The sequence below is a fragment of the Macaca thibetana genome, chromosome 4 (assembly GCF_024542745.1).
Source record: "Macaca thibetana thibetana isolate TM-01 chromosome 4, ASM2454274v1, whole genome shotgun sequence".
Lineage (NCBI taxonomy): Eukaryota > Metazoa > Chordata > Mammalia > Primates > Cercopithecidae > Macaca > Macaca thibetana.
In genome coordinates this window covers 80,841,090-80,866,871 of record NC_065581.1, presented here as the reverse complement: position 1 = coordinate 80,866,871, position 25,782 = coordinate 80,841,090, and the positions used below count along the sequence as shown (strand labels likewise).

Sequence of the window (25,782 nt, the reverse complement as noted above, 5' to 3'; positions counted from 1 at the left end):
GTCACCCTAGTTCTTTCCTAAATACATTTCAGATGATTCTAAGATAGTATCATCTTTTTCAGTGTTGCTCCTGAGGATTTTTTTTTGTGAGAGAGAGAGTGTGTGTGTGTGTGTGTGTGTATGTGTGTATGTTACCATACCAAACAAATGAATTCAAGATACTGAATGAGGAAATTGGACTTAATAGCTATGGCAATTTCATTTTACACATTCTGGTACATTTTGTCCCATTCTCAGAAAATGCTGGGTGAGATGACTATGCTATGGTCACAAAATGGATGTACTTCCCCAGCATCTGAGATGGTGCAATTTTAGATGGAAACATTTAATTCTTAATGTTGTTTTTGTAACTGGTTATTTGATGGAAAAGGCTTTATTCTACTCTGGAATCTGTACATTTCTGAAATACCTTAATTAACAGTAAATCTTTCGTCATTGAAGGATAAACAGAGGCACTTAGAAAAGAAAAAGGCTTTCACCTGCTTTGGGTGGTGAGGCTCCTCATAAGTCAGGCTATATGAGTGTATGTTCAGCAGTTGCTATTTAGTTCTCTTGACCTGCTTAGGATCTTCTGTTCTATTGTGATGTTTTTGGTAGAGCTCAGTGTTGGCATGAGAGACACAGGTATGGCCATAACCATTTCCTCAGCTGGCTTCCTTTGCTCATCTTCTGGGTTTTTTTGGCCTGAGGTCTTTTCCCTACTATCTCCTTTGTGCAGCTGAGAAAGTGGTACCAGTGTCAGAATTCACTCTCGCCCTGTTATCTGCATAAGTCAAGCTTGGTGAAGCTTACAACTGGACGTTGTAAGAGTTGTCTAGCCTTCTGAACCTGTTGTCTCATAGAATTGAATAATTTTGTTTCTAGAAGCTGATCTGAGGAGAAAGTACCATTATGCCTTTCCCAAGGGAATGTTTAGCAAAATTTGTTGATTACAGTATTATATGTTATATGTGCAGTACAAGATGAAAGAGGCCACCAGGGCCAGGGCACCTAACAGAAGTGGAAATTGTAAATTTATGACCAGCTCACTTTGCTGCAGCATGCTGAATCATTTAGCCATTTTCCCATCAGTTTCCCCAACTCTAGGAGGATGATTCATGTCTTAAAGGTGTATATCAGTCTAGAAAATCCTCATAATAAAAAGGTATAGGTTATGAATTTGCTACATGCTGGTCTATAATGAAAATGATAAATCAGTATACTGATATATTTCAGAGAACATTCACAGGTTTGAACAGTTCATTAAAACATCATTCAGATAAAGACCGACTTCTCCAGATCTAAATATTTAGTCACATTAGTATTTTAGTGGAAAAGTCTTTTGAAAATTTTGAAGGTAGGAGGTTTTCCAATATGATTTCTAAGATGTGGAAAATAGGGGGAAGAGATTCCATGTTATAAAAGAAAGCAGCTGAAATAGGAACTGGTGTTGAATTAATAATATGAATGGTCGTAAGAGCTGAACATTTATTGAGCAGTTACTATATAGCAGGCACTGAGCTTTATATTATTAATCTTTCACCACTTAATGGGTTCAGGGAGGGTAATTAACTTTCATGGCTTATTTTTTTTTTTTCTTTGTGTGATGGAGTCTCGCTCTGTCACCCAGGCTGGAGTGCAGTGGTGCATTGTCGGCCCACTGCAGCCTCCCGGGTTTGAGTAATTCTCCTGCCTCAGCCTCCTGAGTCGCTGGGACTTACAGGCGTGTACCACCACACCTGGCTAATTCTTGTGTGTTTTTTTAGTAGAGATGGGGTTTCTTCATGTTGGCCAGGCTGGTCTTGAACTCCTTCCCTCAGGTTATGCACCCACCTTGGCCTCCCAAAGTGCTGTGATTACAGGAGTGAGCCACCACTTCCCCTGGCCAAACTTGCATAGCTTTTAACCAGTGCACTTAACTGCCATCTGTAGTTCAGTAATATACTCTATTGAGAGAGGAGAGAAAATGAACCATATTAACCTAAATGGTCTAATCTCAAAACACTCACCTTGCTTGGATAGCTTTCTGTGGAATTGAGCATGAAAATCTGCATACATATTGCAGTCTTTATAATATGCATGAAAAAATTTTAATTCTGTCATGAAAAAAATTGAATGAAAAAATTTTAATTCTGTTGCATAAAACAATGACCAAAATCCAAGCACTGAGGAGTATTGCTTAGTGGTTTTTCTTTTTAATGTTTTGCTTTTCTAGTAAGTCATAAAATAAAACATCTACTTAAAACCAACTTTTGGGTGGAATTTGGAGACATAGGTATCACATTATTAATATGTACTATTCTAAGAAAAGATGATATGGAAAACCTGAATATATATGTTATATGCATTATTAAGAGGACATCTTTGCTCAGAATTCTTTGTGAAGTTCCTTTAAAAAAACAGTAAACTATCTCAGTAATTTATTCACAGGTTTTCAGTAAACACCAGTTATAAAAGTGAGTTGTTATTAAAACGTGCAAACACATAATTAAGTTTCTCTATAGGCACTGAAGCATTCTCAAGTAGTTGGTGTTTTAGTTCTGAAAATATTAAATACTGGTTTGGAGAAAAAGAGCACAAAATGTAGAGTGTGGAGATTTGAAACAAAAACAATTCCAATTTATTATTAGTTTGGTTTGTGTATAACTTTTTAGTTTGGAGTTTAGATTGGAAGATCGTTAAAATAGATTTATGGTTCTGTCATTTTTTTTAGAGGTATTGGATTAATTGGGCTCAAAATCCTTATGAAATATGAATTTAATATTAAGGTACTGGTTTAAATGATAAATTCTTTTCTCTTTAGGTTGATAGGCCAAGAAAACTATTGTTGTTAATTATGGTGACTTATAAAATGATTCTTAAAGATATATGATTTATACACTTGAAGAAATGACTTGTTAACATCTGAGGGCAGAATTATATATGGTGAAAAGGTTGAGATGAAGAAGCTCTGTACATTTATTCCCAGATTTTTTTTCTTTTTTCATTGACAGCACTTAACAATCTAAGTAAGGATTATATGTTTTATGGTACTTTTGGATTATGTAAAACTTTCATTCCATACTCGACTATAATAATGTTGCCCTTTGTATGTGAAAATTAAATACCTAATCAATATTGGTTTGACATTAACTTTTCTGGGTCCACCTATACATCCTCGCCTCCTTTCCCTTGTAACTTGTTGTACCTATTTGCTAGCATATAAAACATCCAGGAGTCAATGAGTATTTACCTTCTTAGTTACATCTGTTTGACACTTCAGTGTTGTTTGTTTTTTCTATTTTGTGTGTGATGCCCTAAAGGATAGCCCAAGTCAAATAATAAAGTAAAAAGATGAGGTAGTAATAGGAACCCAGTGTGTACCCGGTATTATGTCAAGGCTAAACAATAAAATAGAGTTGGTCCAAAGTAACATCTGCAGCGGTAAATTTGGAAAGTTTTGCAGCCCTGCTATATGATTCATTTCAGTTAATAGTGCTTATGAATGATTTCTATATATGCTACATTGTTAAAGTATTCTATTTATGATTATCAGAATTCAAACCTAGACATTACTGTTAACATCAAAACAAACCTTATGAAAAGCCAATTTGGTTTTCAGTAATCCTATTTTTTCCGTATTAAACACTTGAAGCTATTTAGTAATGAGCTTATCCCACATGAAAAGTAAGAGCTTCACGTTCTGAATCTGATGTTTGAGAGATACTAGAATTTTACTAACAATTCTGTTCCTCCCAAATTACAAAAAAGAAAAAGATTATGTTTCTTATAAGACTATCTGGTAAAGGTAGTAGGAGATATGGACTGATTTTTGATTGAAGACAAATACTAGCACATCAACACAAATTCCTGCTGCTTTAATTTTATTCATAAAATATTCTGCAAAAAAGAAATTTTGTGAGTTAAAAATAGAATGAAAATTTAAACCTGAAAGTGAGTTTGCTTTGCATAAATGTGCTTAGTAAACCTGAAATATATTTTAATTAATAAAAATTCTGTTAGCACACTAATTCAGCAGCCACCATATATTTATATTTGCGATAATTTAGTAGGGCTTTCTATAAGTGCTGAAAGATCCAAAAAGTAAGCAAAGTTTACTGAATAAAATTAAGTAGAACAATGTGTAAAGGATTACTGAACACTAGAGTAACTTTGAATTTGAGAAGTATACTAACTTGCTGTAAATATATTTTAATTTGATTCTAGTTGTTCTCATTTAACTATTCGTTTTTTTAAAAACAAAACAAAACACACCCTCTCATTTTTCTGTACCAGAACATAATCTGTTCCTTCCTCTTGATTTTACTAGAAGACCCAGCCCAAGGGTGAAGAGATGGGGTAGACGCACTTCTGAAAAGTATTTAATATGATTATAATTCATACCATACATGTGTAATGGGCTCAATGTGTGTGATTCTGTGACATTCTCAAAGATGCTTAGTGTCCTAGGAGGGGAGAGAAGAGATCACGTGATCAGGGTGGGCAGGAGCAGGGGAAGCAGAGTGACCAAGAGTCTTAGGTAGTAGGAGGGAGCATGCTTTAAAAATGACACAAAAATAATTAAACAGAGTTTATAGCAGCTAGTGGAACAATAGGGATTTTTTTCCAGATCTTTTTACTTTCTCGTTTTCAGAATAATCTTTTTTTAATGGTATAATGTTAAATATATTTGGGTCACTTTAGTTATTTTTTTTCGCTTTTTGCAGTCAGCGTAGTTAGCAGATACTTTCTTAGAATAAAATTGGTAACAATTCGATTTTTAAAAAGTTGTTTTAGTGATTTAAAATGTTGATATGGAAAAAATACTGAAAATTATATAGATAGTAGGCAAATTCATATCCTAATTGCAACATTAGCTTGTAGCATTTTAGATTAAAATCTAAATTTCTTGATATATTGCCATGTTAATTGTAATGTTTAATAAATGGTGGCTGAAGATTTATTTGTAATTTAATCTGTGTGCTTAGTTGCCATGGACCTGTCTTTTAGCTTTTCACAAATCAATATCCTTTAAATACCTTACCTCCTCTCTTCAATTGACTGATGCTGGGATAGGGTGTTCTTCGGAGCTTATCTTGGTAAAGAAGGTCAGAAGTGACATATAACCCTATTCCCTAGGGGCCGAGGATGTTTTCCTTGCAGAGTTGTATTTTAAGTGACTCAACTCCTGAGCCAGCATCTACTAAGAGAACCTTCAAACAAAATCATAGTGCATTTAAATAATTTGAAAAATCAAATTCCTTGCCATTAAAAATATTTATCCTTAGTTTCATTTCTTTTACAATGTTTTCTCTTTTTAGAAAAATGTATATTTATGAAGAAGAATGTTGGCTATGTTTTTTCTTAGCCATTTATGTAATGTGGGAGTTGCCCTATTTTTTTCTTTCTCACTAAGGGAAGATTGGTTGAATGGCATACCCCTGTGTCAATTGCACAATGACTTGTGAGTAAGAAATGATGACTCTTCCTTGAAACAATTGGGTGAAAGCACAAACCAGAGAGAATTGTACCCTGAAGCCCACAGTCTTTCTGTAGCTGTTTTTCTGCTGTCTCTCCATTTGTCCCAGATGTGTGAGGATCCTCCTCTCCCTTGTGTACAGAAGCCTTCTTTAGTATTCATTTTTAAGGAGGATCTAGCATTTTCTAAAGAATTTTTGCCAGGTGCTGTGGCTCACGCCTGTAATCCCAGCCCTTTGGGAGACCAAGGCGGTCAGATCACCTGAGGTCAGGAGTTCGAGACCAGCCTGGCCAACATGATGAAACCCTGTCTTTACTAAAAATAAAAAAAATTAGCCGAGTGTGGTGGCAGGCTACCTGTAATCCCAGCTACTCGGGAGCCTGAGGCAGGAGAATCGCTGGAACCCAAGAGGCAGAGGTTGCAGTGAGCTGAGATCATGCCATTGTGCTCCAGGCTGGGGAACAAGAGCAAGACTTCATCTCAAAAAAAAAAAAAAAAAAAAAAAAAAAAAAAAGAAATTTTAGGAGAGAGAGAATCTAGGTCTCTCCCTGGTTGGTGTAGTTTTGCTTTTGGGCTGCACCATTTGATTGTTCTCGTAGGCTTAGCATTTTTATTTTAAATTACAACTGTCCTTTCTACATGAGTTATTCTCTCTGTCATCTGTATCTTTAACATCTTCTGTCTCTCTTATAAGTATTTTCAAGTATCTCCATTTAAAACAAACAAACCACACACACGTCTCTTTGGCCTCTATTATCTTAGTAATAGCTTTTCAGCAACCAACCTGTCATTCTTTGCTTTTTCTTTTTTCCCACAACCAAGCTGCTTGAAATAGTGATTTACTCACCATTCCAAAGAAAACAGACACAACTGTACCCCTCTTTAAATATTCTGCATCTTTGAATGGCATAATTCATGCATGAAATCTTAGAATTGCTATTGGATGCCAGGCATTGCCTACTCAGTTGCCCAAGCCACTAACTTTAGAGTTATCCCTCATCCCTCAAATTCAGTGAGTGATAATTATTTAAAAGCTCTCTGAGCTGTATGCAGTGTCTCATGCCTGTAATCCTAACACTCTGGGAGGCCAAGGCAGGAGGATCACTTTAGCCCAGGAGTTTGAGACCAGCCTGGGTAACATAGGGAGAGCCCATCTCTATAAAAAATAAAATAAATTAGTCATGATCATGTGTACCCATGGTCCCAGGTACTTGGAAGGCTGCGGAGGATGTCAGGCCTGCAGTGAGCCATGATCATGCCACTGTACTCCAGCCTGAGTGACAGAGCAAGACCCTGTCTGAAAGCAAAACTAAACAAAAAACTACCTGAAATCTCGTTCTTTAGTTGTCTTCTGCTTGATTTAGAACAGTAATAAGCCTCATTTGTAAAATGAAGACTAATTATAGTACCTACTTCACTTTTAACGAGTAATGCATAAGATAATGCATGTAAAATACCTAGACCAGAACTTGACACACAGATAGGCAATAACAATCAGTTATTAATATCACTACTAATAATAAACATTACTAGTACAATTATTGCTACTACCACCACTATAACAATTCCACATATATCGCCAGTGATTTGGCCCTTCTTCTCCATGCTTTTTTGTGCCCCCTGCTTTTAATTGTATCAGTTTTTCCTTTAATTCTAACTTTCTCTTTCTGTAGTTTGGAAGATATATATACTATTTCTGTTCTTTTAGTGATTAACCTTAAAATTTTAATATGCATATGTAATGTCTGAAGTTGATCAATATCTCTTTTTTCTTCCCAAGAAATGTAGAAACTTTTAACTTCAATCACCCACTTCTATCTTACGTGCTATTATTATTCAGTGTTTTACGTTTCACTGTAGTTTTAACTCATAAAGCTGTACATTATTATTTGATGAAAGCAATGTTTACTTAGATATGCCTACCTTGTAACTGACTTCTTTGCTCACCATTCCTTCATCATTTATAAGATTTTCTTGAACTATATACTTTTCTTGAAGTATATTTTGAAGATAATGTATCTGTATATAAGATTCTAGAATGACAGTTATTTTCACTTTGATATTTCACTCATTTGGCTTCTATTATTGCTCTTAGGAGAATTTATCTGTCTACCTGCCTTTAGGTGATTCCTTTGTTTGACGGGGGCTACATTCAAATCTTCTGTTTGTCTTGTCCTTCTGTATTGTATGTGTGTCTAGATGTGGCATTTTTGTTTGTTTGTTTATTCTATTTGGAATTTGTTGGGTTTTTAAAATCTGAGAATGTATGTCTCTCATCAGTTCTGGAAAATTCTCAGCTTTTCAGTTATCATTGATTATTGCTTATTCTCATTCTCTTTTCTTTTTATGTCCTTCAAGCATGATTAGAAATATGTTAGACTTTATTACATCCATATAAATCTTAATATACTTTTTGTATTTTCGAATGTTTTCTTTTCTGTTCAGCATGATTTGTTTTTCAGATACCTTCCAGTTCATTAATTCTCTGTTTAGCTGTGTCTTGTCTGCTTTTATGCATTCTTAGTTTTTTACTTTATTTATTTATATTTTTTGTTTTTGAATTTTTTCAAATTTGCCCATTTTCTGGATACTGTATTTTTCTTGCTAATATTTTTGAGTTCCTCTTTTATTTCTTTACCATTTTAAACAAAACTAATTTTATATTCTATGTTTCATAGATCTATGACATGAAGTTCTGTTTCTATTGTTGTTTTTGCCTGATATTCAGTCATGATTCCTCATATGTTTTGTAATTTTAGACTCTGAGGTAATGTTGGCTAGGACTTAATTTGTGGGAATCCTAGGGAGCCTAGGGTCACCTAGAAAGATTTTGCTTCAGAGAGGTCCCACAGGTGCTGCCATTCTGAGAGCACCTGAAGTTGATTTCTGCTCTTGGAGTTTCCCGTCCAGTGCAGGTCCAGATCCATAATCCTTGTCCATAATTTGAAAATCCAACATGCTCAGAAAACCAAAATTATTTTTGTAAATCATTTGGCAGGAAAAGTTGACCCTCTATAGTCTTTATATACTGCCTATCATGAAGAGTCATATGTTAAGCTATAAAAATATTGTCATATTATGGTATGCTGTTCAGATTATAGTGAGGTGTTACTTCATATATGATGTCTGTACCATAATACCTTTGTAGAATCTCAAAAATCATGAACTTTGAAACATATATGGCCCTAAGGGTTTTAGATATTGGAGTGTGGATCTGTAGTATAAATTTGAATCACAAAGTTCATCAGGGTGAAAGCTATGGTTACAAATGCCCCAGAGATTTTTTTCCCTTATCTACCCAGAGCTTAGGAAGAGCAGGACACATTTTCCCTTGTCTCCTTTTGCTGAAAGATATTCTTTTTTGTTTTTGTTTTTCTATTAATTTTACTAAAGGAGTAACCCTTTGAGGATCCTAGCTTTATATGGTTGTCTTAGTTCCAACTAGTAACCTTGCTTAGTCTCAAAGGCCTTGTCCCCTGTTTGCCACAGGGCTGCTAGAATCTAAGACTCTAAGCCACTTAGATTAACACATGACTTCAGGGCAGCCTCCTCTTCAGTATTACTTTACTATGTGGTTTTCTGCAATTTCTTTATTTTTCTGGCCTTGGAAATTGCTTTTATTTTCTTGTGAGTTCAGCCAAATGAGTGGAAGGATGCCTGTAATATTTATCCAGGTTATCAGGTGTTTTTCCCTTGATAGTCCACCTGTATGCTAGATATGGAACCAGCGTATTTTCCTATTCTTTGTTTTTGCCTACACACACACATACCCCACAGTTCACTGCTGAACTACTTTGAAACATTAGATTTACTATATTCTGCATTACTTTTGGGCCTTTGCATGTATTGTTTTTAAGTTTTAATATATTTTTAAAATCTAATTTCTAAAACTCTAGTTTTAGGCATTCTTTTCAGTGCCTAGATGGTCCCCTGTGCATATATTTCTTTCATATGCCTCCCAGAACTATAGTGGGATTCTCTTTAGTGGTTGTTTTCTTTCTCTAGTCTGTAGTTTCTTTGAGACTGTCTTATTCCTCACACCAAACATAGCATGATAGCAGGTTTGGGTAAATATTTGTTGAATGATTTTTATTATGCTTCATATTTCTCTAATTTTAGACCTTTGTTTTCTCATAAACTTTCTACTTAAAAATTTTACTTTTACCCAGTAAACTTCAGAAGAGCAAGGGGTTAAACTCAATTCTTTCTCTCAGAAGACTATAAAAACAATAGAAGTGTAAAATTGGAGGAATACAAATAAATAAACATTAAATTATTTAATGTGTATAATATGTATTTCCTGACATCCTCTCAACACTTGCATGGCCATGATGTGAAGATTTTATCTGGGGAAAATTAGAACCTTGATATTAAAAGTTAGAACAATGAGCAAGTTGGTAAATTTGAAAAAATGTTAGATTTTAAACAATTATATCCATCATTTTTTTTCGTTGTGGATTTAAAGCATATTGGACTTCTCTCAGTACATATCATTAACTATTAGATATTAGATGGTTAAGTATTAATATTAGAGAAAATCCTTTGCTGGCATTGTGTGTTTGTGTATATGCGTGCAACTATTTTCTGTAGAGTTGGATACAGTTGGGAAGCATTGTATTCAATATTCATTTTATAATTCATAACTACATATATTATACCTGGTTAAGATAATTACAAAAGAAAAACAATTTCAAAAGTGACTATACACTTTCAATAGTCACTGAAATAATAGTATTCACTAAGTACTTGGTGATACTATTCATTAACATGATAAAATTTCCCTTAACAACTTGTGGGCTTTTGACAAGCAGTAAGGAAAGGGGGCAAGATTAACCTGAAACTTAGGGTTCTTTTGCCTTTGTAAAGAAAGCAATAAATAACAACATATTTAGTTTTATTTTCAATGACCTACTTGGAAAAATTAGAAATTACTTTCAGTGCTGAGTCTTTCACTAGCTTACTTAGCACAATCCCATTATTTATTAATTTAACAAATATTTGGATAATTTCCAAATGCCAGGAGTTGTTCCAGGAAACAGGGATACCATGGTGAACAAGATATGCATGGCCTTTGGCATCAGAGAGCTCGTGACTTAGTAGGGGAAACAGAAAATTAAAGAAATAATTACAGGTGATTCAAAAAGAATTAAGTTTTAATAAAGAAGGTGAAGACTACAGTGGAGGCACATTGCAAAGGAAGAGATGTTTAAGCCCAGACTTGACGAATGAATGGGACTTAAAGTAGGTGAGGTGTGAACAAGAACTGCTGCAGAATGCTATCTAGGAAGAGGCTCACAGAGAGCAAGCCACAATTTAGGAGTTTGAAAAAGTTAAAGGTTGCTGGATGAATGAGTGTAGGAAGACAGAGAACGCCTGTAGTCCCAGCTACTCGGGAGGCTGAGGCAGGAGAATGGCGTGAACCCGAGAGGAAGAGCTTGCTGAGCTGAGATCCGGCCACTGCACTCCAGCCTGGGTGACAGAGCAAGACTCCGTCTCAAAAAAAAAAAAAAAAAAAAAAAAAAAAAAGAAATAACACCAGTGTTGTAGATTGCCTGAGATGTGCAGGGCCTTTTAGGCTCAGGAGAATCTTAGAAGTTGATCAGCCTTTTCATTTTTTATAGATGAGTAAGCTGAGTCCTAAAGTGACAAAATTACACTTTCTGTATGTGTTAATACTGAATAATTCTTATCTACCTATCTTGAATAGGTGCCCTAATGTGTAATTGCCTTATTCACCTAGTTCTGATTGTTACGTCTAAACCAGTGGATTTCACTATAGTATCACTATGAACCTCATTAGTGTCAAAGTATAGAGCTTACAGCTGTTCCAACGTCTAGCTAAATAATTCAGTTAGACAATGGCTTCATGTAGTTTTGTTGTGTTTTTTTCTCCCTAAAACATCTAGGTTGCAGTGTGTTCATGTTTTTCTGGCCTCTTCATTATGTATTTTAACATGTAACATTCTGGTTTTGACTACCCTTGAGTGAGCATGAGTGTACCCATGGAAGGTTCCATAGGAGGCTGATTGGAGACTGTGCTAATGAGTGGGCTGTGACCAACTGTTTAACATATGCATCTCCTCACTGCTTTGTGGTTCTTTCCCACCCCCCTCCCCACAATAATTTTCATCATTGTTCCAAAGGAGTTGCTTAATTGTTAGTTATATTTTATTGCATTTTGTGAAGGACTGTGTGCCTTGGTGACATTACAGTACCAGTGGTCTATTCTATATATATCTTAATGAAACAGAAATTTGACTTTGGCCCCTATTGTAGGTTATACTAATCATTTTGTAGGATAGTGCTGTGAATTAAGAAACAAGTGTTTTTTCAGTTCAGCTCAGCATTACTTTCTCAGGTGGAAAAATAGTATTAATCAAGCACTCAGTTGCTGCGAGTATAAATGGGTATAAATATTTGAGAGGAAGGGTTGGCAATATTAATCAAAACCCTTGAATATCCTTTGACCAGCAAGTTGAATTCTACAGCTTTACATCAGATAAATAATTGGAAAAATGTTTTGTTTCCCCAAAATTTGTTGCATCACTGTGTATAGGGGAATGCAAAATTGAATATACCCAAATACTTTTAAAAAAAATGATAGTGTATTCAAACAATAAGATACTGGCCAACCTTGAAAAACGAGCTTGTTAAAGTATATTTGACATGGAAAGGAAAATTTATGAAGTGTGATCATAAATCACAGTTTTCTTTCTTTTTTCTTTTTCTTTCTTTTTCTTTTTTCTTTTTTTTTGAGATGGAGCCTCGCTTTGTCACCCAGGCTGGAGTGCAGTGGCTGGATCTCGGCTCATTGCAACCTCTGCCTCCCCAGTTCAAGTGATTCTTCTGCCTCATCCTCCCTAGTAGGTGAGATTAGAGGTTCATTCTAACACACCCAGCTAATTTTTTAAAAGTTTTTTATTTTTAGTAGAGATGGGGTTTCACCATGTTGGTCAGGCTGGTCTCGAACTCCTGGCCTCAGGTGATTTGCCCACCTCGGCCTCCCAAAGTATTGGGATTACAGGAGTGAGTCATTGCACCCGGCCCCACAGTTTTCATTTTTTAAAAGTATATGTATGCCCATAATTTTGGGAGAATATATGTCAAAATGTTGTCTGTCAGTTTAAAGATTTTTGTTTTCTAATTTATACCCGTATTAGTCATGACTGTTGTGTTGGCAGGTTACAGGACTATAGATAAAATAGTTTTGGTGAAAAGAGAAGCATTTTGGCCCTTGTAACCAATAAGAGGAAAAGTCAGGGGTGAAGCTGGACCTCTCTAGTGCTTGTTCAGGATTCTCCCTCACATTAGTAGTGAAGTACCTATTCCATTCTTGAAGACTTTTTCAATGATTCTGAACTAAAGCTCCCAGGTTCACATTATCACAGCCTCACTGAGAAAAATGAGTTCTCTTCCTAGAGAGAGAGTTTTCCAAAATCATAGGGAAGAATTCTGATTTGCTTAGCACAGGTCATCGTTGACCCATGTATGTGGCATGATATTATGATTGTCAGTCTCAATCAGAACTACATTGTTGGGAAAACCAACAGCTAGTGGCATGCTACAAGTTTAATTTTTGGCTTGTATCATAGTCTGCCATGGACGGCTCCTCCTATCTAGAAATTCTGTCATCTAGAGCTTCAGAGTCCTCCACTGTCATCTATGCATCTGGCTGACAGAGGGAGACAGACAAAAAAGGGGAGTATTGCAAGAGATGATGTAGGTCCAGGCCTAAATATCATTTCTACCTGTATTCCATTGGCAATAAATCTATTAATGACCTCATCCAAATGCAGAAAAAGCTGGAGATGAAGCCTAGTTGTGTGTCCAGGAGGAGGAAGAAATGGGATATGAATACACAGCATTCATCTATCATGCCCATGGAAAAGGAAATTAGATTATAGTTTTTTCACCTATAACTTAAAAATACTTCTTTTATGTCAGTGGACTCACTGCATGTTCTTCTATTCTTGGCAGACATTGCAGATTAATCCTGGCGCTCTTTTCTGCAAAGCTTTGATTTTGCCTCAGAGTGCATCCATATACAGTGCTTTAGATTGTCACTGTCAATCACTGTTGACACTTAAGATGAAATAGACTTGCTATCCCTAGTCTAGGCAATATATCCATGCTGGATACTAAAGCAAGCTGCTCACTAGATTTACATAGACCCAGGAATTGCATTCAGCATGGATGGTTCCAAGCTGGGATTCTTCTGCCAGTGACCTTATCTTTATAAGCTAGTAATTCAGTGATTTGTATTGTTACACCCTAGGGAGAAGTTCTTCCTCTCTCTGCTCGATAGCAAAAGGTAGTTGTTCTTGATTTTACATTTTGCATTAGTGGAAACAGTAATAGCTATTGTGAGACAGGGAAAAGACATTTTGAATTTTGCATTTAATATTTAAACTGTCTTCCAGCATTGAGTCTGATATTAATCAATTGCCTTAAAATATATCTAATGCAAAGCATATTAGTACCCAAGAAATTTTCTTTGAGTTGTCACTTAGGTACCTACATGAATATAGTTTCTTTTTCAATTTAAGATAATTTTTGATTCAGTTGTTTGATGTATGATACATTAGCAGTCTCTCCACTACAAGATTCAAGTGAAGAAAAAATAAACACGCCCTTTAGAGTGAAGGAGAGGCTGATGTGTGAGCACTTACTATGCCTGGCCCATGTATGTGATTGATTGATTTCATCTTCACAAAGCCCATTAGTTAAATACTCTTATTCCCAGTTTACAGAGGAGGAAAACAAGGCCCAACGAGGTTAGAAAATTCATCCAAGGTCCCACGCCTAATGAGGGGAGGAGTCAGGATTTCTTCACTGGTCCTAACTGCAAGACTTATGCTTTTTTCTTTTATGTAATGATTTTTGTTTGTTCTCTGTCTTTAGTGGCACAGGTAGCAATAATCAAAAGCAAAAACAAAAATAGTTAAAACATCAGGCCCAGTGTGTTGGGGTAATCCCAGCTACTCAGGAGGCCCAGGAGGGAGGATCACCTGAGCCTAGTAGTTTAAGACCCAGCATGGGCAACATAGTGAGACCCTATCTCAAAAACAAAAACAAAAACAAAAACACACCACATGACCATATGATTGTTTTAGGAAGAAAAAATGGGGTGAAATCCAAAGACAGCTAATTAACTAGATGGGTAAAGCTCTGTGAAGGCCCATCTCTAGCTAATAGGGAAAAAAGTGGAAGGGGGTGGGTTCAAATGACTGTCCTTGAGCCAGTCTCACCCCTCATCAGTTATGTCTTTTGGTGATTTGCTACTGAAGCATTATTTTAACATGCTTGTTAATTAAGGACCTTGGGGGTGGTAGAAGGTACAGCAGAAAGGGCACTGATTTGTGATCGGAGCACCTAGTGTAATTCCAGGCTCTGCTGCTTTCTGACTGTAATCTTAGCTACATTAATTTAATTTCTTTAGACCCCAGTCTCCTCTTTTGTAAGGCATCATGGGGTTATGGTAACATTTAAATGAGTAATTTTTTTTTTTTTTTTTTTTTTTTTTGAGACGAAGTCTCGCCGTGTTGCCCAGGTTGGAGTGCAATGGTGCAATCTTGGTTCACTGTAACCTCTGCATCCCAGATTCAAGGGATTCTTCTGCCTCAGCCTCCTGAGTACCTGGGATTACAGGCACGCTCCACCACACCCAGCTAATTTTTATATTTTTAGTAGAGGTGGGGTTTTGCCATGTTGGCCAGGCTGGTCTTGAACTCCTGACCTCAAGTGATCTACCCACCTTGGCCTCCCAAAGTCCTAGGATTACAGGCGAGTACATTTGTTAAAAATGGCAATAATAGCAACAACAAACTTCAGTCCTTACTCTATAAATTATTGTTATTAGAGGAAAGAGCCTTTCAGAATCTAGTAGTTATCTTCCTAGGTATCTTTCAGGTACTGTAAGCAAAATAGATATGTACAAAGAGCTCAGTCTCAGCTGCTCTGGGCTTATCTCTGGCATCTGCTTGAGAGTTGATAGTTTATTCTTGGAAGATATGAGAAGAGAATGGGGCAATTATGCCTTCACTGTACTGTTTCATAATTTGTTTGTTGATAAATGTAATTACCAAAATATAAGTTTACTTTATTAAAATGATCTCCTAAAATCAAATACAAATGACTTTGGAGTGTCTGTTATGGCTTTCCTTTATTAGTATAGATTGTTGAGACTTGATAGGTTTAGACTTAGCATTTTTTAGATATTACTTTACACTTTTCAAATATTGAGGTTTTTGTTAAAGAAGATTATTGCTTCTTTAAGAAAATAATGGTGGTTGTCCGTTGAAGTGCTTCAAATAGATGGAAAGCAATAAAGTAAAACATATGTGGAGTGACTTTATTATTGGGCCTGGGTTTTTTGTGGTCAGCATCGTACACTATTCTTAGGTTGGAGTTGAAGACGTAAATGCCAACAGGGAGACACTAAATATATTTACACTGACCACTAATAAATTGCCATTGAGGAACAATTTGTAAAATATTTAGAAAAAGAGTTGATCTAATAGGGAAGTTAATTTGAAAATGACCGGGCGCGGTGGCTCAAGCCTGTAATCCCAGCACTTTGGGAGGCTGAGGCGGGTGGATCACGAGGTCAGGAGATCGAGACTATCCTGGCTAACACGGTGAAACCCCGTCTCTACTAAAAATACAAAAAAAAAAAACTAGCCGGGCCTGGTGGCAGGCGCCTGTAGTCTCAGCTACTCGGGAGGCTGAGGCGGGAGAATGGCATGAACCGGGGAGGCGGAGCTTGCAGTGAGCCGAGATCACGCCACTGCACTCCAGCCTGGGAGACACAGCGAGACTCCGTCTCAAAAAAAAAAAAAAAAAAGAAAATGACAATCAGTAGTTGTGGTGAATCTCAATATACATTGTATATACTAATAGTGAAATATATTTGAACTTTGACAATTTTAGTACTAATAAAAAGGTAGGCATGACTGAGAGGAACCATATAACAGAATTTAGTTAGTAAATAAGGTTACTGATATTCATTGTTTGGATTGAAGATGTTTTGAAAAATTGTTAGTGGATAATTTAATCATTTCATATTTTACATTTAAGAATTTAGTTCTTATAGCTAACAATAAGCTATGTAATTGTGGTTAAGAATTTATAATATTTAATAAACTAATTTACCAGGTACAATATAACTTTAGGGAGGTTATAATTCATAGAGGTTGTCAAAATCTTAAGTAGGTTATCATTAAGAGCTATCTTATTTTTAAACATTTCGTATGTGTTGTTATGTATTTCTTAAAATTGCTACACTTAGCCAGGCTCTATTTAAGAGTGTGAAAAGGACAAATGTCTACCTTGACTTAGAAGTACCATCTTTAGTTAAACTTTTGATTTTAAAAACCAAGAATTAATTATCAGTAGCAGAGCATTAGACTTGAAATGCATAAGAAATTGATTATTAGCAATTTCTATGTCATAGTGTGATTCATTATGTATATCAAATTTTTGTTATCTTATTTAAAATGGTGTTATAGTGTAGTTTAATTTTCCTTATATTTTATGAAAACCCTTAAAAATATTAATGCCATTCTTACACTAATTTAGTAATAATTTTTAGACTGCTAGTTAGTACAGGAACTAATCTAACACTGCCCATCTCATTTTTCTTAATGTGAAGAGTTAAAAATGGAAAGGTCCTAGAGCATGAGATATACAAGCAGAAATTGCCCTTTATAAGACTTACCTGTCTCTTGTGAGCTAAAGATTCGTTATTCCTGTTTCAAAATTTATTCCTATGGAAATGCATCCGATTTTAGTAGGCCTTCTCTTTCCTTAGAGGTATATTAGTCAGAATGGATATTACCAACCAAACAAAACACTTTTTCAGTGTATCTGTTGCTTTAGCAGAGAATTGAGTATTTTATTATTAATGTGTAACTGAGCTGCATTGTTTTCTTAGACCTATAAACCTTGTTTCAACAAGTGCTTCCTAATTTTGAGATCTGAAAGTATGTTCCAGCATCTTTTGAGTGATACAATCAAAGTATGAGGACATTACAAGTCTTTTAAAAAGTTGTGCTTAAGGAAAAGTACTTCAGAAATGTGTTACATTTGTTTTGGATCACAGTATTATTTATTTCTCAAGAAGAGATTTATTCATCATGATAGTATTAGTAAGAATTCCCTGAAAAAAATTGAAATATTCAAATTAAGTTATTGCTTTCGTAACCGTAATCATTAGGAAAACTCTCAAATGTGATGCTCACTTTTATCCTGTGTTTATAAAAATTTACTTGAGAGGATTTTTATATTAAACAAAAATGCAAACAAGATTTTAATTCATTGTTCAGCAAAAGGATCGAATAGGAAAAAATCATTAAGATTAGTAAAAATGTTTTAATTTATAAAATGAGAAAAAGTAAATGATGAGAAATAGAAAGGAAATAAAAGGAAAAAATGAAGACAATTATAGTAATATACTTAAGATAAAATTTTATATCTTGAGAAAAAGGTTAAGAGTTAAATGTCAAAATAGAATGTGTAAGGTAGAAGAAAAAGGAATGCAAGACTGCTAACATGAAGAAATAAAATGTTTGGAAATAAATTTTTGGCATGAATTAATAGAAAAGTATGTGGATATTACAATATTCATAATCTTTGAGGAGTGATGTCAAAAATCATTTAATGAATTGTTTTCTAAATGCATGCCCTCATTCTTTTCTTTACTGTCTTCTCTTCTGATTTTTGTACTTAGATTATGGAAGGAAGGGAGCACCATCATACTGAATTTGAATTACTCTTTACTAGGTATTTTTATATTTATCTCAAAATTATTTGGAGGTTTTCATTTTTAGTGCTTATGTTCATTTTTACTAGTAGACTACTACTTTTTACCATTTTTTGTATGAGTAAAATATATTAAAGTTCATTTATCATAGCTCTATTCCACTAATTTTTACTAGAGACATAGCATATTATTCTAGGTGTTAGTTTTCTTGCTTTTATGGTTTTATAATTTGATAGGAAAGCAAAAACAGAATTTTTAATTTTGAGGGATTAATCGGATGACAGTTTGAAAATTGCTATGTAGTCTCATAGACATGTTGTAAAGACCTCAGTATATTCAAGTATAAAGAGATAGCTGACAGTTCATGAATCACGCTGGCTGCTCTGTTATCAAGCTGTTTTCACCTGCCACCAGCTTCCCTTTCTTTGGGTGGTCCTAAATGTCTTTGTCCCTAATGTTGCAGATGGGATAGCAGAAGGTTTCCTAAGCTCCACTCTGAACCATGATGGGTGGCCCACCTGATGGTGAAAGATCATAGAGCATATACACCCTTGCCACTTCTGAGCAACGCTTAATTTCATCGTGGGTTGGGGATATAGGTAAACAGAGGGTCTTCCACGAACTTACCACTTAGTGAGATGCTGTAGGAAAACAGAAAAGACACAACAACCTCTGCTGGGAGCATTATAGGATAGACATATAAGCAAACTAATAGTAACATATCATTATAAGTGAAGCCTGGTGGTATGATTGATGTATTTTGAAAGCACAGAGGTGGAAATGGGAACGTTTGCCTGAAGGTAGTCAGGAAAGGCTTTTTAGAAATGGTGGTGTTCACTTTTTGAGGCCGTGGCGGGTGGATCACGATGTCAAGAGATCAAGGCCGTCCTGGCCAACATGGTGAAACCCCATCTCTACTAAAAATACAAAAATGTAGCTGGGTGTGGTAGCACATGTCCGTAGTCCCAGTGACTCAGGAGGCTGAAGCAGGAGAATCGCTTGAACCTGGGACATGGCAGTTGCAGTGAGCCGAGATCGCACCACCGCATTCCAGCTTGGCGACAGAGCAAGACTCCGTCTCAAAAAAAAAAAAAAAAAAAAGAAAAAAGAAAAAAAGAAATGGTGATGTTTGGCTGGGTATTGAGGAACAAATAGGAGTTTTCCAGACAAAGAAGCGTGACTAGACATGGCATGGCATATTTTGTATATAATAAAAAGAGAGGAAGGTTGGGGCTTTGTAGAAAGAATCACTGATGTCAGCCCTAAGTTTTATTTTATTAAGCAGTAAGAAGCCAATGCAGAGTTTCAAACAGGAGAGCTCCATTATCACTTTTATGTTTTACAAATATACATCTGGTTATGTAGAAGATGGCTTCATTAGAGCAAAAGGAGACTAGATACAAAGATATTAGAGTTAGTCAAATGATAATAAGATCTTGAATAAGGAAATAACCAAGGGAATTAAATGGAGAGACTAGATTTGAAAGGAAATTCTGATGCAGAGGCTATGGGATCATATATGAAATGTGAGGGGGTGGAGATAAGAGACCAGAGAAACCTAAAATTTTAATCTTGGCCCATAATGGAGTCAAATTCCATGGGTTTGAAAATATTTTTAGATATCTCATGCTCAACACATCCAAGAGGAACCCTTGTCTTCCACATCCCTCAACTTATCTCAGTCATCCACCTCTCAGTAGATAACAACTGCATCTATTCAGTTGCTCAAGCCAAAACTTTGAAGTTACTTTACTCCTTTATTTCTCTCCTACACCCATTTCCTTCAGTCAGTCAGGAAAATTAGTTGGCTCTATCTGTCTGCAAAATAAATATAAATCCTACAACCTCCATTGCCCCTGCTAGTCCCCGTTTTCATCATCTTTTACCAGGATGACTGTGATGGCTGCCCAATTCTGCTTCTGTCCTTCCCCCATTCTCGACAAAGTACTCTTAACACAGCAGTTGGAGTAATGCTTTCAAACATATTTCCAGTCATGGCACTGCTATGCTAGTAACTCCCATTTCACTTAGCCAAACCTTCAAAGGGTTTATAATGGCTCTTCCAAATATCTGGATAAGTGAATGAGTGTAGTGGCCTCTGCCCAAGATAAGCTTACACTAGAGAGGGAGAAAAAGGAATATATGTATAGAGAAAATCATATTATTTATTATTTTTAAGATCTAGGACACACCGTGATACAAGTATAATTTAGAAATTCTAAACCACTTATATTTTAGTTGAATTTCAGGTGAACTTCATCACAAACATATGGCCCATTTAGGATATTATTATTTTTATTTCCTGAAGGACATGAAATAATTTGCTGCTAATTTTTTCTTAAAACAATGTTTTTATTGTCACCATATTAGGTAAGAATAACTGAAACCATACAGTAAGCATAAGTTCATTTGAAGTGACTGATATTTTACCACAAATCCCCCTGAACACCTCACTCTATCTACATTACAAGAACTCGTTAAACCCAAGTATGAGATTATCAGCAAACTAAAGGGTTAACAGCTAGGTTTCATGAGGCATAGAGTACCTGGCTAACTCTGGTAATCAAATAAGTCATGTTAAGCCCTGTATTATGTCCATTTCTCAGTACCAAAACTTAATAAACTTGAGCTTTATCGAGGACTTTTTATGATAATTTTTATATAAAAATTATTATCCAAGAAAACCAGAACCGAAGTAGCATAACTTTCAGGCCCATCAACAAAAAAGGGAATTATTGTTAATTAGCAAGAGTGTACAGTTAACACACTGGTAACACTACCTCTCTTTTTTTCTAACAGGCTTTATAGAAGTTGGCATTCATCTTGTCCTTACTCAGTTGTACTCTCATGGGAAACAGCAGTAAAGAAAAGTTTGATTATGGTCTGTGGTCTACTAATTGAAATTAGAATTGGTAAATTTAGTGTCATCCATTGAATCATTCTGTTAATCCAAATGGATATAATCATTGGCCTAAAAGATGTTTAAGCTGCTGTATATTACACTTGAAATTTGGCTGAGCCACCTAAAGCACTAGATAATATAAAAGCATGAAAGTTGATTATTTTCCCATATAGTGGCCTGGGCCCAAATTGGGCCTTAAATTTCAGTAATTTATTAGCTGAATTAGTCACCAAAGACCTACTAGCCACAGTTTAAAGCACAAATCTTTATAAGTGCTTTAAACAAAAGAGGCTCTTCCTTAATGTTTAAACTTTAATAAAACTCCTTACACTCTACCCTTGATTTGTTATTAAATACCTCTGTAGCCAGTAACTCTAAAAACACTAAAGTAGTGAATTTTATCGAGTTATATAAATATTATCAGCTTATTCAGATGAGCATTTCATGTCACCAAGATACTGCTTAACTAAGTAACCAGCTATTACCTGTAGCGTTCATATAATTTTGTATGCTTTGTAGGCCTGGTGCAGGAAGTACTCAAGTAAAAGATAAGAAAAAAGAAAAAAAAAAACAGTGTTGACTGTGGGATATTAAGGAAGGCTAGAATTTAGGCAACTGAGGTAAAGACAGAGTATGTTCCAAGTTCACAACAAACATTTAATCAGTGTCTACTGTGTATCTACTGGTGTAGACACTTGGGCTAGCTTAATGAACCAAAAAACTAAAAATGCTTTCCTTGTAGAGCTTACATGTGAGGTAAGGATAAGAGAATCAAAAAGAAATAAACAAAAAGGTAAGTCAATTGGGTAATATGTTAAAGGCGAAAAAAAAAAAGACCTATTTTTTAAAAAGATGGAAGCACAGATAAGGGATTGCATTCAGTAAGGCCTCGAATGTGAGATAAAGATGACTGGATTTTCTTTGTAGGTGATTGGCTATTGAAATTATCTGGAGCAAAAGAATAATCAGCTCAAAAAGTTGTTTTGAGAACCTCAGTTTTGCTGAATGCAGAAAGGATTGGAGAGATGGGGAATCTACTTGGCAGAACTGTCTTAGAAGTCCCGAAGCAGGTTCTGCAAAGTTGGTAGGAGGTGGTTGTAGGGAAAAGGTTAGAGTTGAAGACATGAAGAAGTTCGTACCACTTAGTATGGTGTCAACATAGGAAGAGCAAAGGGTCAAAGATAACAGAGGTTCCTACCCTAGTTTTGCCCCATAGAATTGTTAAAGAAGAAATTAAACAGTGTGTGATAGTCTTATAACCTGCTGAAATTAGTGATTATTCTTATGTTCTCCTAACTTGAATTATTTTTAATGACAATGGGATGGATGTTGTCTGACAGGGAAAACCGAAGTATTTATTATTTCCTTGTTTTTCTCTCTTAGTCTGTGCTAAACAACACAGCAGGCATTGTTCCTGCTGCTTCTAACTTTTTTCCAGAAGCAGGATTTTTTCCAATATGGAAGGAGGCCTGGACCCCAAATTGTCAGGTGTTGCTATATTTGTGGGTGGCACAGAGGGAGTTTTTTCCATCTAGCAATTATGCTCTGAGGGTGTGACCAGGCAGCTGTGTTAACGTGGGGTATATTCTGACCATTCTAATAACTTTCTCTAAAGCATAAATACTGGGACTGTGGTATCCAATCATAAATCTTGTCTTGTTTAGACACTGAGGGACAAGTTTTGCTTCTTTTTCTAACAGGAGCTTAGATCAGTAAAGGAGTATGTTCTTTAAACTAAAGAGAATTTTAAAGGTCTGTGCCCGTATTGAATATTCTCCTCCCTTTTTTGCTACTTATTGGTTATCTTCTAGGAAAGAGGCACAGATGTTGGTGTTGTAACTCATTTGAAGAATAATTGTCATGGCTTTCTCCCTCCATCTGTTCTTTTGAAAAAATGGAGTCATTGCAGAATGGTTCTAGGGTTTCTTGTAACTGTGATTAGTGTCAATGTGATATTAAATAGTTTCTGATTTTTAAAACATTACAGAGCTCCAAGACTTGGAGCAACTATTGCAGGTTTTTAAGATAAGGAAAAAGGAGCATTTGTTATGGTTCTCTCAAAAAAGACTTGTTTCATATCTACTGTATTTCAGGAATTTTGTTGGTGAAGCAAAGCTTGCATTCTAGTAAAGTGCACAGATATGTGAATAAATCTGCATGATATTGTGAGATGAGCTATAAAGATGTGTACAGAATGTGACAAAAAGGACTTTGTTTGGCAAGGTCCAAGGAATCTTGCAAAGGAGGTATTGTTTGAGCATCTAGGATGAATGGGAGCCCACTCATGGACAGGTGGAAGAAGAAAATGTCAGGCCAGGGGAATAGCATATGCAAACACATACAGTTGTGAAAGAGCATGGGAGCTTCTTGTATGCAAGCAGGCTCTGTGTGAAGAAGTAGCAGGAAGTAATGGAAGGTGGGTGGCAGGAGATCTGTGTCAGCCTTTCCCAACCCATGTTCCTCATCTGAACCATAGAATTCAGAGGATGATTTGAGTGACTGTTTTCTTAATTTTGTCAATGATCATATTTAATGCCAGTCCAGATGCATGAAAGAGAAGTCTTACATACAATGACTGCTTTAGGGTATTGGGAATCTCAGGTTGAAGGGGACTAGATTGTATGACACTATTCATTTCATCAGACATAATCACATTCATATTTAGAACTATACTTTTGAGAGCTGATTAAAAATAGAAGGAGAAAAATGGCAGGGAAACAAAGGTATGAAGCAATTGTGATAGTGATCCACACAGAAGATTATTAGAAGATTATTAACACAGAGCAGGGAAACTGTTCCAGAGATTTGTAGGAGGTGGTATCTGTGTGATGTGGTGGTTGACTGAATGTGGAAAACAAGAAAGAAGACAAGGATGATGCTGAGCTAGAAAGCTGAGGGGCCTTTGTGGATGGTGGTACCTTTATCTGAGCTAGGCAAAGTTGGTTTGGAAAGAAGGTAATGATTTCCATTTTTGTCTTGCTGATCCATCTTAGATTATCCTGGTATACTAGAAGTATGGGCGTGGAAGAGATTGATTAATGTGTTAGTCCATTCTGTGTTACTATCAAGGAATACCGGTGGCTGGGTGATTTATAAAGAAAAGAGGCTTATTTGACTCATGGTTTTGCAGGTTGTACAAGTGTGGCACCAGCACCTACTTCTGGTCAGGACCTCTGGAAGCATTTACTTGTGGTAGAAGGCAAAGGGGGAGCAGGCATGTCACATGGCAAGAGAGGGAGCAAGAGAGAGGAGGAGGGGCCAGGCTCTTTTTAACAATCAGATCTCCCATGAACTAATAGAGAAAGAATTCACTCATTACCATGAGGACAGCAACAAGCCATTCACGAGTGGTCCACTCCCAAGGCCCAAACACCTTCCATTAGGCCCCACCTCCAACATTGGAGATCAAATTTCAACATGATAGTTGGAGAGAACAAATATCAAAACTATATCACTTATTAAGAGTCTTGACTAAGAACAGAAGAGGACTGAGGAAATCATCTTAGGCACACCTATTATTTAAGAGTTTGGGGGAAGAAAGAAAGGCCGGTAATGGAGACTGAGAAGGAAAGGCAGAGATAAGAAAAAGGCCAGAAAAGGGTGGTTTCCCCAAATCCCAGGAAATATGACTTTTAAAAACTAGATCAGGATTGACGCACAGAATAGGGTGGAAACGAGAATGCCCATTGGTTTTGGCATTTTAGAGGACACAGCTGACCTGGGAGCAGTTTAGGAAGCATGATGGGGATGATGGTCATATGGTAGAGGCTTCTAGAGGCTAGCTGGTTATAATGAGGTCCCGAGTCTTAAGTGAAGAAATGGAGACAAAGAGAAAGTGTGAGATTAGGGAATCTAGAGTATAGTACAGGCATGAGAGAGGGATCTTATGTTTCAATTTCCTAAAAAAAAAAAAAAAACCAAAGAAGAAGAAGAATGGCTAAGGATGTGCTTAGAAGATATAGGGGAGAGGATATAATAGAAAGAAGAAAGAAATAAAGAAATAGGCCAGGTGCAGTGGCTCAAGCCTATAATCCCAGCACTTTGGGAGGCTGAGGTGGGCAGATTGCTTGAGCCCAGGAGTTCAAGATCAGCCTGGGCAACATGGCGAACCTCCGTCTCTACAAACAAACAAAAACACAAAAATTAACTGGGTGTGGTAGCATGTGTCTGTCGTCCCAGCTACTCAATTGGAAGCTGAGGTAGGAGGATCTCTTGAGCCCAGGAGGTTGAGGCTTCAGTGAGCCATGATTGTGCCACTGCACTCTAGCTTGCACAACAGAGCGAGATCCTGTTTCAAGGAAAAAAAAAAAAAAAGGAATTAAAGAATAATGACAGAGTAGGCAGAAGAAAGCCTGCTGCAGGAATGAGAGCCCAGAATATGGTATGGCCTTAGGAAGGAGGAAGGAGGAAGGACTCTTTTTTCTCCAGGATTGAGGAGAGAAAACAGTGGACCATCATGTCACCAAATGGAAGCGAAGTCCAGAGGGTATCAGGAGAATTAAAGGAAGCTTTCATTAACCTGTAACTTAAAGAAACATTGCTGTGTGCTTATTGTTCCCCATTCTGTTACTTGATCATGGGAGCTCTGTGACCCATAGTTTCAAATTTAAAATCATATGGAGTTTACAGTGTTTTTCAGTCCAGGATTTCTGCCACCATTTGTCATTCTAGAACACTTGGGGG

At 36.2% G+C, this 25,782-nt stretch overlaps 1 protein-coding gene across 20 annotated transcripts in view; it reads left to right on the top strand.

The window, feature by feature from the left end:
* Nucleotides 1–25,782, top strand: part of SNAP91 (synaptosome associated protein 91) — a 166,693-nt gene that overhangs the window by 2,357 nt on the left and 138,554 nt on the right. The window lies entirely within an intron of this gene.